This window comes from Equus przewalskii, chromosome 22 (assembly GCF_037783145.1).
Source record: "Equus przewalskii isolate Varuska chromosome 22, EquPr2, whole genome shotgun sequence".
Lineage (NCBI taxonomy): Eukaryota > Metazoa > Chordata > Mammalia > Perissodactyla > Equidae > Equus > Equus przewalskii.
The window spans coordinates 38,462,780-38,475,464 of record NC_091852.1 but is presented as its reverse complement, the minus strand read 5'-3'; the positions used below and the strand labels follow the sequence as shown (position 1 = coordinate 38,475,464).

The 12,685-nt window shown below is 39.7% G+C and overlaps 1 long non-coding RNA gene and 1 pseudogene across 1 annotated transcript in view; one reads left to right on the top strand and one right to left on the bottom strand.

The window, feature by feature from the left end:
- LOC103567850 (uncharacterized) overlaps nucleotides 1-12,685 on the bottom strand; it is a 28,501-nt gene that overhangs the window by 5,909 nt on the left and 9,907 nt on the right. The window lies entirely within an intron of this gene.
- Nucleotides 60-623, top strand: LOC139078559 (interferon alpha-2-like; annotated as a pseudogene).

Sequence of the window (12,685 nt, the reverse complement as noted above, 5' to 3'; positions counted from 1 at the left end):
TCCTCAGAGCTGGCTGAGACTCCCCCTCAGGCAGCCCTGCAGAGCCCTCCAGCTGCCCAATGGCCCTCCCAGTCTCTGTGCTGCTGGCCCTGGTGATGTTGGGTTCCTGCCCCTGCCTGCCCCCTCTGGGGCTGTCATCCGCCTGTGAGACAGCGCAATCAGGAAACCATCACACTTCTGAGTCAAATGGAGAGAATCATCCACTCTGTTGTGTCTGAAGGACAGGGCTGACTTCCGATTTCCTCAGATACTTGTGGATGGGGACCAGCTTGGGAAGACACAAGCCGCAGCTGTGCTGCATGAGATGCTCCAGCACATCTTCCATCTCCTCAGCACCACTGGCTCCCGTGCCGCTTGGGATGAGACCCTCCTGGACAAATTCCTCCTTGGCCTTTATCAGCAGCTGGATGACCTGGAGACATGTTTGGGGAAGGAGACGAAGGCGGAACAGTCAGCCCTGGGAAGTGAGAACTCCACACTGGCTGTGAAGAGGTACTTCCGAAGAATCAGTCTGTATCTGAAAGAGAAAGACTACAGCGGGTTGCGCCTGGGAGGTCGTCAGGGTGGAAATCAGAAGGTGCTTGCTCTTCATGAACAAGCTCACCGGAAAACTCAGCCAATAAAACCTCAGGAAAACTAGAAACAGTTCATCTGCTCGACTAAATGGCTGTTTCCTGAGACTCAAAGTGCAAGCTTCATCTCTACTTTTATGCCAGATGAAAAATAAGTCATAGCAAATGTATGGGATTATTATAAAATTATATTGTGATGTAATTTAAAAGTTGTTTAGGACAGAGAAATGCACAAAATACTTTTGTCATTTTTACAATGTATTTAATTATTTGAACTATTAATGCTATTTATAGTATTTAAATATCTATTGTTCATACAACACTTGTTTAGTTTTCTATTTTGTCCATGACTACTGTTCATTTTTAAGTTATGAGAAATAAAAGCAATTTTTACAAAATAATTTTGCTTGCACACACTTTTTGAATAAAAACTTAACCCTTTATGATCCTTTAAGTAACCTAAGCAAAGTTCCTAAATGAAGAGAGAATAGGGGCAGCCCAGCATGGGCCACAGCACCATGGACATTTTGAGAAGAGATTGGATGCGACTCCCAAGACAGGGCTTAGAAATGGAAGGAAGATCTGAGGAGAAAACCCCGTGACATCGACACCATTACCTGCTTGGGGCCTCCAACATCGGGAGATGCATCAAGGTTTACACATGAACCACATAAGCTGTTGGAAGTCCATCAATACATGTGGACACTGGAGAATCGTGGAGAAGGTTGAGGAAGGGAGGGTCAGTAAGCTTTCTACACTTCACCGGTCTTGACGTCTCATTTCTTATTCTTTATTCTATACGTTTCAACCACAAAATTGAAGAAAGTATCCCTCTAAACAAAATTAACTTCCTCTTAATTTACTTTGGAATGCCTTTTCTTTTCCAAAATACATTTATGTTCATTATTTTATTTGACTCTCAAAACTCTCCATGACAGTTTTAATATTTTTTATCATCACTATTCTTATTCACTTAACAAATACCATTTGAGCTCCTACACTGTAGTATATATTAGGTGTGATGTTCCGTGCAAGGGTAAAAAGTTGAATAAGACCTTAGTCTGTACTCAGGTTGTTTATAGTCTTCTAGAGAGCTGACCTAAGGAGAAGAAAACTGAGGTTATCAAGTGGTATATCTCTGAAAAAGAAAGAGAATTGACACATTACCACCTCTCAGGCTCATAATCATTAGTATTCAAACTGAAAATGGATTCTGGTTAGTGTATGGCATAATTTTTCAGCCAAATGCTGATTAGGTGGGAGGAGATACCAGGAAGCAAATGAGCATTCGCCAGACCGCAAGGAGATACCGAAGAACCAAAGGATAGGGGTCGGTAACTTCTAATATGGTTAATTGATGATGATTACCCTATAAAAGTGAAGGACGCAAGACATCCAAATTGGCAAGGAAGAAATTCAACTCTCTATTCAGAGATGACGTCATCTGATTATAGAAAATAACTAAAGAACACACAAAACTGTTAGAGCTAATAAATGAATCCAGTCGAGTTATAAGATAAACGACCAACTTTCAAAAATTAGTTTGTATTCCTATATACTAGCAATGAACAATCCCAAAAGGAAATTAAGAAAAGATATTTCATTTACAATAATAACACCAAAAAGAATCAAATTCTTAGGAATAAATTTAACTAAGGAGATACAAGAATTTAACCAAAAACTACAGAATACTGCTGAAATAAATTAAAGAATACTGTATTTGTCAGCTCAGGCTGCCATAACAAGATATCACTAACTGTGTGGCTTAAACAACAGAAATTATTTTCTCACAGTTCTGGGAGCTAGAAGTTCAAGATTAAAGTGTCATCAGTGTTGGTTTCTGGGGAGGCCTCTCTTCCTGACTTATAGAGGGCTGTGTTCTTGCTGTGTCTTCACATAAGCTTTCCTCTGTGAGCTCAAGAGGGAGATCTGTGGTGTCTCTCTTCTTCTGAGGACACCAGACCTATCAGATTAGGGCCTCACGTTTATAACTTTATTTAATTTTAATTACTACCTTAAACGCTCTATCTCCAAATATAGCTGCAACACAGATTAAGACTTCAGCATGTAAATATTGGGGGTGACACAATTCAGTCCATAGCAAAGACCCATATAAATGAAAGAACATTCCATATTTACGGATTGGAAGATTTAAGGTGGTTTAGTAGGCAATACTGCCCAGAGCAATCTGCAGATTCAATACAATCCCTAGGTAAATCACAATAGCCAGTTTTGCAGAAGTGAAAAAGCCAATTGTAAAATTCATATGGAATTGCAAGGGACTCCGATAGCCTAAATGATCTTGAAAAATAAGAGCCAAGTTGGAAGTCTCACATTCCTCATTTGAAAACACACTACACACTACAGTTACCAAAACAGTGTGATACTGCCACAAAGGTAGACAAATAGACCAATTGAATAGAATTGGGAATCCAGAATGAGCCTATACATCTATGGTCAATTGATTTTTGACAAGGATATCAAGACCATTAAACTGAGAAAGAATAGTTTCTTCAACAAATCATGCTGAGACAACTGTATATTCACATTGCAAAAGACTAAAGTTGGATCCCAACCTCACACCATATAGAAAAAACTCCACAATGGATCAAAGGTCTAAATGTAAGAGCTGAACTAAAACACTCTTAGAAGAAAACATAGAAGTAAATCTCTGTGACCTTGGGTTTGCCAAGGAATTCTTGGATAAAACACTAAAAGTATAAGCAATGAAATTTTAAAAAATGGATAAACTGGACTTCACCAAAATTAAAAACTTTGGTGCATCAAAGAACTCTATCCTGAAAGAGAAAAGGCAATCTACACAATGGGAGAAAACATTTGAAATCATATGTCAATAGGGGTCTACTATGCAGAATAGGTAAAGAACTCTTACAACTCAACAATAAAAGGCAAACAACCTAATGTGGTTGGACACACAAATGGACAAAGAACTGGGAATACACAATCAAGGGGGGCCCCTGAAGATACACAAATGACCAACAAAAACATGAAAAGATGATCAAAATCATTAGTCATTAGAGAAATGCAAATCAAAACCACAATGAGATACCACTTCTCACCCACAAAGTCCGTTATAATGAAATAAATGGAAAATAATGAGTGTTGATGAGGAGGCAGAGAAATCGGAAACCTCAGACATTGTGGTGAGAATGCAAAATGTTTCAGCTTCTGTGGAATCATTTGGTGGTTCTTCAACAAGTTAAGCATAAAATTTCCATATGTTCCAGCACCTTCACTTCTAGGGATATACCACAAAGAAATAAAAAATGAGCATTCAAATACTTGTGTAGAAATGTTCTCAGCAGCACAATTCATGATAGCCAAAAAGTGAAACAATCCTAACACCCATTGTTGGATGAATGGATCAACAAATGGTGGTATATCCATACAATGGAATATTATTCAGCCAAAGAAAACAATGAAGTACTGACACACGCTGCAATAGGAGTGAACCTTGAAAACCTTATGCAAAGTGATGGAAGGCAGACGCAAAAGGTCACTAATTGTATGATTCCATTTATAAGAAATATCCAGAATACGTAAATTCGTAGAGATAGTAAGCAGACTGTGGTTGCCACGGGCCTGGCAGGGAGGAGGGAAAGGGGAGTGACAACTGCTTCATGTGTATGAAGTTTCCCTTTGGGGTGATAAAAATGTTCTGAGACTAGATAGTGGCGATGGTTGCACAACATTGTGAAAGTGTCCAATATCACTGAATCGCGCACTTTAAAATGGTTGGTTGATCTAGATGATCTTTTATTACTCTAATCATTTCCCATGTTCATGTCTTCCCCAAAGATTCTAAGTTCCTTAAGGGCAAGGAAATATAAGATCCTTTTAACCCAAGTCATCTAGTCCAGAACTTTGAGCAGAGGAACTCTGCCCAAATAATTGTTAAGTACTTGGTCCTTTAGAGTGGTGATTACACCTTCTCCTTTCATAATGTCTCATCCTATTTGCAGGGTACTGCAGACAGGTCCTAAAGATTGTTAATAAAAGTAAAGAATTAAATCCATATAAATAGTAGTTGTGTTGACAAAGTAATTAATGTTTTTAGGAATACTGCATTCTTTCTAATTTTCCCTAGTCTTGTCTTCTGCTTTCGACATGGATTTCTTGCAGACAGGAGCAATTCTCATCCTCTCCCACAGTTTACTGCAGGTCCTTGGACAAGTGACCAGAGATTTCTGTGGCTCAATTTTCCCAGCTGAATTATGGGGTTAATAACAGTACTTCACCTCAGAAACTTATGAGATTAAATGAGTAATGAGTGCAAAATGCCTGGCACATAGGATCACTCAGGCTTGAGATATTTGTTACTGTTGTAATTAACTGTGCATGTAGTAGTTTCTTAGTAAATACTTATTCACCTCTGAGTTGGTTGTAGTAATTATATGAAGAAATTCAGATGCCTCTTGATCTTTGACGACCTCTTCTATATTTCAGGAGCTGGGGAGAAAGACCCGGTCAAAAATACAGAGAACCTGACGGATCTTACCATGTCTGAAAAGCCAAAGGACAAGAGTTTGAGGGGATAAAAGGGTGTTACAAGTCTTGCATACATAACAGTAACAACAATAACAAAAAACCCAACCTAATTTAAAAATGAGCAAAGGACTTGAACAGACGTTTCTCCAGAAGATATAAATGGCCAACAAGCCATTGGGGCAATTAGCTGCCCGTTTGAAAAAGATGCTCAACATCACTAATCATTAGGGAAATGAAAATCAAAACCACAAACAGATACCACCTCACACTCATTAGAGTGGCTACTATAAAAAAAAAAGCATTGGCGAGGATGTGGAAAAATTGGACCCCTTGTGCTCTGTTGGTGAAAATTGTAAAATGTAAAATTTTATCCACAATGGATAAAAGTATGGTGGTTCCTCAAAAAATTAAAAATAGAACTACAATATGATCCAGTAATTCCACTTCCCAGTATACAGCCCCCAAAAAAGTAAAAAGCCGACCCTTGACCTCTTGGAGGATCCCCCTGAATCCCACATTGCTAAAAAGTTAATGTGTATCCTTCTAGATATTTTCTCCAGAATTTAGTATATCTACACATACAGAAAATTTAGTGTATATTGTGTAGATATTATTATTCCATGTATATCAAGCCCTACTTGCTTTTTTTTTACTTAATAATAAATCTTAGAGCTTTTTCTCTACTAGTACATAAAAACCTACTGCATTCATTTTAATCGCTGCATTCTGTGTTCGTGTATAAATTCAATGCATTCCTAATCCATATTTCAACCAGATTTTGGGTTTTTTATTTTTAGTTTTTTTAAAGATTGGCACCTGAACTAACATTTGTTGCCTATCTTCTTTTTTATTTTTTTTTCTTCTTCTCCTAAAAGCCTCCCAGCACATAGTTGTATTTTCTAGTTGTAGGTTTCTTCTGGCTCTGCTGTGTGGGACGCCGCCTCAGAATGGCTGGATGAGCGGTGCTAGGTCCACCACCAGGATCAGAACCAGCAAAACAGTGGGCTGCTGAAGCGAAGCCCGAACTTAACCACTCAGCCACGGGGCCAAGCTCTCAAGAAAATTTTTAGATGAAACTTGACAAGCTGACGATAAAATATATCAAGAAGAAATAACTTACAAGAAAATCTGAGCAAGGAAGAAATATACAGATGAACTTGACTTGTCAAATATCAAACGATCCTCTAAGGCTACAGAAATTAAAACCAAGTGGTATTGTTGCAAGAATAGACAAGAAGATCAAAAAGCAGAATATGCTTTGAGGATAAGACAATTTAATTAGTGGAACTTCGCATATAATAAAAGTGGCATTTCAAACGAGTGGGAAATGTAGGTGTTGGGGCAATTAGCTGCCCGTTTGAAAAACAGCGTGATCCCTGTGTCTTATTTTTACAGGTTCTCCTGCCACTTTAGGCCTAAGTCTATAATCAAAGTGGGGATGGCAAGACAAATAAAGCTCGATAGAGTCATGTGACACAACTCCAAACAATGAGATTTGTGGGGAATCTGCTGGGGGCTTCTCAAGAGGATTTTAGCTCGTATTCCTCTCTTCTTACTGGGGATGCCCTTGTAGGGACGTGATGCTTGGGGCTGGTATAGCTGTCCTTTTCCCATCAGTAAGAGACCAAGAGAGTCCAGAGATGCACGTCCAGCACACTCACAGCTTTGACCTGCTGATCGAACACTACAGCCATCACCCTACAGCCTTCCACATTGGGATAGGCACCTGCCTTCATTACTTTAGCCTCTATTAACGGAGTTGTCTGTTACTTATAACAGAAAGCATTCCTAATAGATAAAATAATATTGATCAGATTTAAGCTCTTTCTTCAAGCCTCACTAGGCTAAGGTCAGCTTTTTAATTAAAGCAGAGTTGGGGGAGACCTGTTGAGATTAGTGTTTGGTTTTCCTCCTTGTTACATATCAACATGGTGAATTACATGAACAGATTTTCCTTTCTTGAAGTTTCATAATCTTCCACGAAAATTCCAGTTGTTTATTTATAATATGCCTTTGGATTTGACTTGTTAATTTTTAACATGGTATTTTTATCTTCATGTTTGTAGGTAAGAATGTCCTATGATTTTCTCTTCTGACTTTGTTATCAAGGTTGTAACAGCCTTGTAAAGTGAATTGAATACTTTTCCATCTCTTCCCATGCCCTTTTCAAACAGGAACTAAATATGTTTTACCGAATAATTTTATGATGTACTTTCCAACTTGGCTGTCTCTTTAAAGCATGTCAGTGAAGACCGATATTGCTCTTCAAAGACTTTGGATGTTGGATTTCTATTCTTTTGGATGCAACACTGCAGAAAAGAGACTAAGAAGTAGCAAGAAGACCCTCGGGCATTGGGGCTAAACATGTCTAAAACAATATTTAAGTTTTGTGAAAGCAATTTATATTGTACTTTGAATTTGACTTTCTTTCCTTTGTCCACATGGCCTATGAATGTGCTCAGGGATAGAGCAGGTGCTCCAATTCTTGTCAAGAGAACTTACGAGATGAACTCTGAACAGATAGTGCTGAGACAACACCTTGCAATTTGACACTCAGAAGCTTGTCAAAGCACATATTCCTAGCACATTATTTATTCAATGAGCAATACTTAAGTTCCTACCAGGGCTAGACACTGTGCTAATGACTGCAGATGGAAAGTTCAGACTCAAAAAGTCTAATCTCCTGGAAAATAGAGAAGAAATAAACCACCAAGTACAGAAAAGAATGGTAAGTGTTCTAATGGAAGTGTTGTATTGGCAAAGAGCCATGGGCACGGGGGGTGGTAAATGGAGAGACACCAAATCATTGGTACTTTAGAACCGATAGATGGATATGGAAAGGCATGAATAGAATTGGACAAGGGGAGAACGGCCAGAGATGTGCAGGCCATTTGGAAGCAAGAGCTAAATCAAAGGGTTGGCAAAATTGGACATTTTATAAAACTGAGAAATGAATAACAAATAAGAGCTCGGAAGAAGATCAAGTTTCCCTCCTTACAACAGGTCTAGAAATCAGAGATCGGAAAGTGACACCATTCCCTGAATGTTTCTGCTAAAACTTGGAGCCCAATGTTTTCGAATAAAATGGTTAAATTTCTTAACAGAGGAAAGGGAAAGAGACTTCGCTGTGTCCAGTTTCCTTATCTGTGAAATTAAGATAACCCTCGGACAACCTCATAAAACTGCGGTGAGCATTGCTGTAATTTCTGTAACATGCTCAGAATGGCACCTGGCCCTGAGTAAGTGCTCCTTCCATGGCAGCTCTTCTATTGAAATCTGGCTAGAAGATTATTCCCCGAGTTCTAGGTCTATGGACAGGAAGATGAGGTGGTTCCCAGAGAAATGTCCAGGAGACTTTTAGTGCCAGCTCAACCACTGCACAAGCAAGAGGAGAAATAGCCATTCACTGAGATGACGGGCCCAAGCGTGTCACAGCAAATATCCCGGAGTTCTAGACAGAGCCATTTCTTCTTGGCACACACACCAGCTGCCTACGAGGACACACCTTCCTCCACTGGTTTTCTGGTACTCCCTCAAGTTCAGGAGCTAAAAGTTTCCAGGAGAATAACACAGGCATCTTGACAGGCAGCCAGAAGAATCCTCTGCTCTGTGAAGATCCAGTGTGCTCCACTCAGCCAAGCCACTGGGCCAGAGGGGAAGCCCAGCCTCGTTCTTCAGATCTAGTTTGACAACCTACTTTTAGTTTCCTTTTCACTTGTTGCATCAAGCTCATTGTTCTTTCTGCATCCTCTAGTTCATTTTGTAATGCCCAATGATGTAATAAAATGAAATTAAATTGTAAGTTTTAACTGTGCAGAAGGTTTTGCTTTAGGCTGTTTCACTTTAAAGACGATCCAGAAACTGCTTCAGAGACAGGAAACTCACACAGAAAACAGACAATAACGCACACCCACTTGTTAGCAGAAGGAAGGAGCTGATGCTTATTCAGCAGCTGCTGTCACTGTGCCACCCCTTTAATTCTTTTCTCATCCCTAGGCCTGGTTCAAACTACCCCTAAGAGGTGTTATGAGAATTAAATAAGTCCAGCTAAGAGAACAGCCTGGTATCGTAAGACAAAGTAAATCCAGGCTTGGTGTGAACTTGCCTCTGTATCTGAGATACCGAGACTAGAATGTCTAGCAGCAGCAGCGGGAGGCCTGGCAGCAAATGGTGGGAGATGTTGGGTAGTCAGCCTCTGTGTGTCCCTGGGCCACCAACCTGTTGATGGGAGCATTCCCAGTGTTGCAGGGGGTGCAGAGTGTAGGACCCTCTGGTTGTGTGTCTGTATTGCAGGAGGGGCACAGCTAGCGAGAGTTAGGCAGGACCCTCAGCACAGTGTCCTAGTCCCTGCTGGATCCCGAGGGGACCAGGAGGAAACTGAGGGAGGAGTCTCCTCAAAGGACTGAGGAGACATTTGGGATGCGGGAAACGGAAAAAGAATAAAAAAGAGTCTGAAACCAGGGTCCCATAGATCTTATGTACATACCCTGCGTCTTCACGCCAGGTTGGAGGCCTGTAGGTAGATTTGCTACATCACCAGCTGCTGCCTTGTGGTTACAGGGAAACCCCAGCCTGGGCAGAATCAGCCTCGGGCGCTGAGTGAGGAGGAGAGGGAGACAGCAGGTGGAAGACTGGGGAAGACAGACTCTTCCCTCACCCTGAATACAGGCTTCTTCATGTGGTTCCTCAGTGTCATAGGAACTCTCCACATTATCCAGCAAAACTTCTCCAGGGATTTTGGTGAGATTACCGCTCACTTATGATTGTGGACAGTACTGTTTCTGAACCAAGTTCTTTCTCCTTTCTTGTGCCCTCATTACCTTCTCTCCTCATCCTTTTCTAATGGACTTTACTCCAGTATAATCTCACACCACACCTTCTACCAAAGGCTGGCGAAAATACCACATCCCTCTTTCTGTGGTTTGACTAGAACAACCAATGAAGAAAGAGATTAACGTTATTATGAACCCATAATACTCATCCTCAATTAGCCACCCAAAAAGATACATGCAAATCTTACCAACATCAACAGCTTTCCAATGCTTTACTCTCAGGACCTATGAATACTCTTAAAAATTATTGAGGGCTAGCCCTGGAAGCCCATTGGTTAAGTTGAGTGCTCTCCACTTCAGTGGCCAGGGTTTGGTTCCTGGGCGTGGACCTCCAAAACTCCTTTGTCAGAGGCCATGCTTTGGTGGTGGCTCACACACAGAAAGAGGAAGGTTGGCAGTGGATGTTAGCTCTGGGCACCAAAAAAAAAAAATATTGAGACACCCACAGACATTGTCTTTAAGGGAGTTATATTTATTGATATTTGCCGTGTTGGAAATTAAAACTGAGAATGTTTTAAAGATTTATTCTTCTAAAAATAACGAAGATAAACTCTTTACATCTTAACACAAAAACTCATTTTTATGAAAAATAACTACATTATCTAAGACAAAAAAATTAATGTAAATGTTTTGAAGTTTCGCAAATCTCTTTAATGTCTGGCTTGATAGAAGACAATTGTGTTCTCATATCTTCTCTGCAATCAATGTGTTGGGTTACGTTGCTTTGTTTCAAGTTTGTTTCAAGAAGGAAATCTGGTCTCACACAGATATGTAGTTGGAAAATGGAGGACCTTGAAGACCTCTGCAAGTGCCTGGGAACCCCAGGGGCCCTCAGACTACACTTTGAGAACCACTCATACACATCGTCATCATACAAGGTTGAAATGATACTTACTGCCCACAGTGAGTTTGACTTTCTGTTCATCTTCAACTGTTTTCGAATTCTGATGGTTTTCATAATAATTTAGAAACATAAGAAGTATGGGAAAACATTATACTCTTGTGGTTGATATTGTTCAGGATTATCAGCTGACAGATTTAAGTAAGAGTATGCATGCACAGCTTGGATTCTTGTTTATTAATCTTCTTTTATTGGGAAACATAAATAGCCACAAAAATGCACAAAAGACAAGTAAAATTTTAATGAATAATTAAGGCAAATACTCATGTAACCACCAACCAATAAACAGAATCAAATTTTGCAGCATTCTGGAAGCCTCACCACCGTCACCACCCCACGTGCCCCTCTTCCATCCCTCCTCACTAGAGGGAGCTGCTGTCTCCAGTTGTATGGGAATCGCTTCCTCTCTCTCCTTTATAATTTTACCTAAATCATACAGTCTAGTTTTCCTGTTTTTCAACTTCATGTAAATGGAATATGTAGTCGTTTGAGCTTGATTTCTTTAGCTCACCATTATGTTTGTAAGATTTATCCCTGTTTGTGCATATAGTTGTAGTTCTTCATTTGTGTTGTTATTTATGATCCTCTTACATGCATGCACTACAATATATTTATCCATACAACTTTTAAGGGCTATGTGGGATGTTTCTACTTTGGGTCTATTATGACTAGTGCTGCAATGAATATTTTTGTACATATATCCTGAGGCATATCTACCTGATTTTTTTCCAGGCTAATTCCTAAGAGTGTAGGTGCTGGGTCATAGGCTATGCAGATTTTCACCTTTGCTAGAGTCGGCCTTAATGTTTCCCAAGGTGGTTGGACAAATTTACACACCAAACAGGAATGTTTGAGAGTCTTTCTTGCTCCATGTTGTCATCACACTTGCTATTTTCAATCCTTTCAATTATTAACTTGAATTCAATGTAATTGTTTACGTAAAAATCTGAAAAGTCAACAAAAACCTTTTAGACATAGTGTTTACAAGGTTTTCCAGATACGAAATCAGAATTAATAACCTCCATATATATGGGTGTGTGGAATGAAAAGTTAGTCCTATTCTAAATTAGAAAATGTAGTGAAAAAATCATTTCATTCATAATTGTAACAACAAGGCACAAAATATGTTGGAATACACCTCAGAAAGAATGTGCATGCATACCATCAGCCAACAGTAATATTTTATTGAAAGACATTTTAAAAATACCCCAATAAAATGACAAGATTCACCATTTTTCTTTATGTAGTGATTAATAAGTATTTATTCAATAAATGAGTGAATGTGTGTGTCTCAGCAGAAGACTGACCTTGGCAGCCTCCTAGTGCAGAGGCTGATTGCCCTTCTTAATGATGCTCACCAGCCCATCACCTGCTCAAATGTCCCCTGCTCACTGACAAAAAGAACAGGGCGCGACTCTAGTCCACTCTCTGGCCAAGAATCTCTTGAATTGAGTACCAGAGCTCCACTGGCATTCAAGAGCCTCCACGGCACATCTCAAGCTGAGTTGTCCACTCTCAATCCCCTTGAATCCGAACACTCAGCGTGTCCACAATTAGAAGTTCCTTCTATTTGCTCCTTGCAAATGTGTCCATTCTCCGGGCTCTGTTCGTGCCTGTCCCTCCCTCTGGAGCTGTGCCGGCCATTATGGTAGCCATTCATCACCTGTGGCCTGTAGAACACGCGACTAGTCCAAGGAACTGTACTACCAATGGAAAAATATGCATCACATTTTGAAGAGAGTATGAAAAAGAAGAATGGAACTATCTCACTAATAATTTTATATTGATTCCATGTTGAAATGATGCTATTTGGATATGTTAAATAAAATATACTGTTAAAATTAACTTGTTTCTTTTTCCTCTTTTAATGC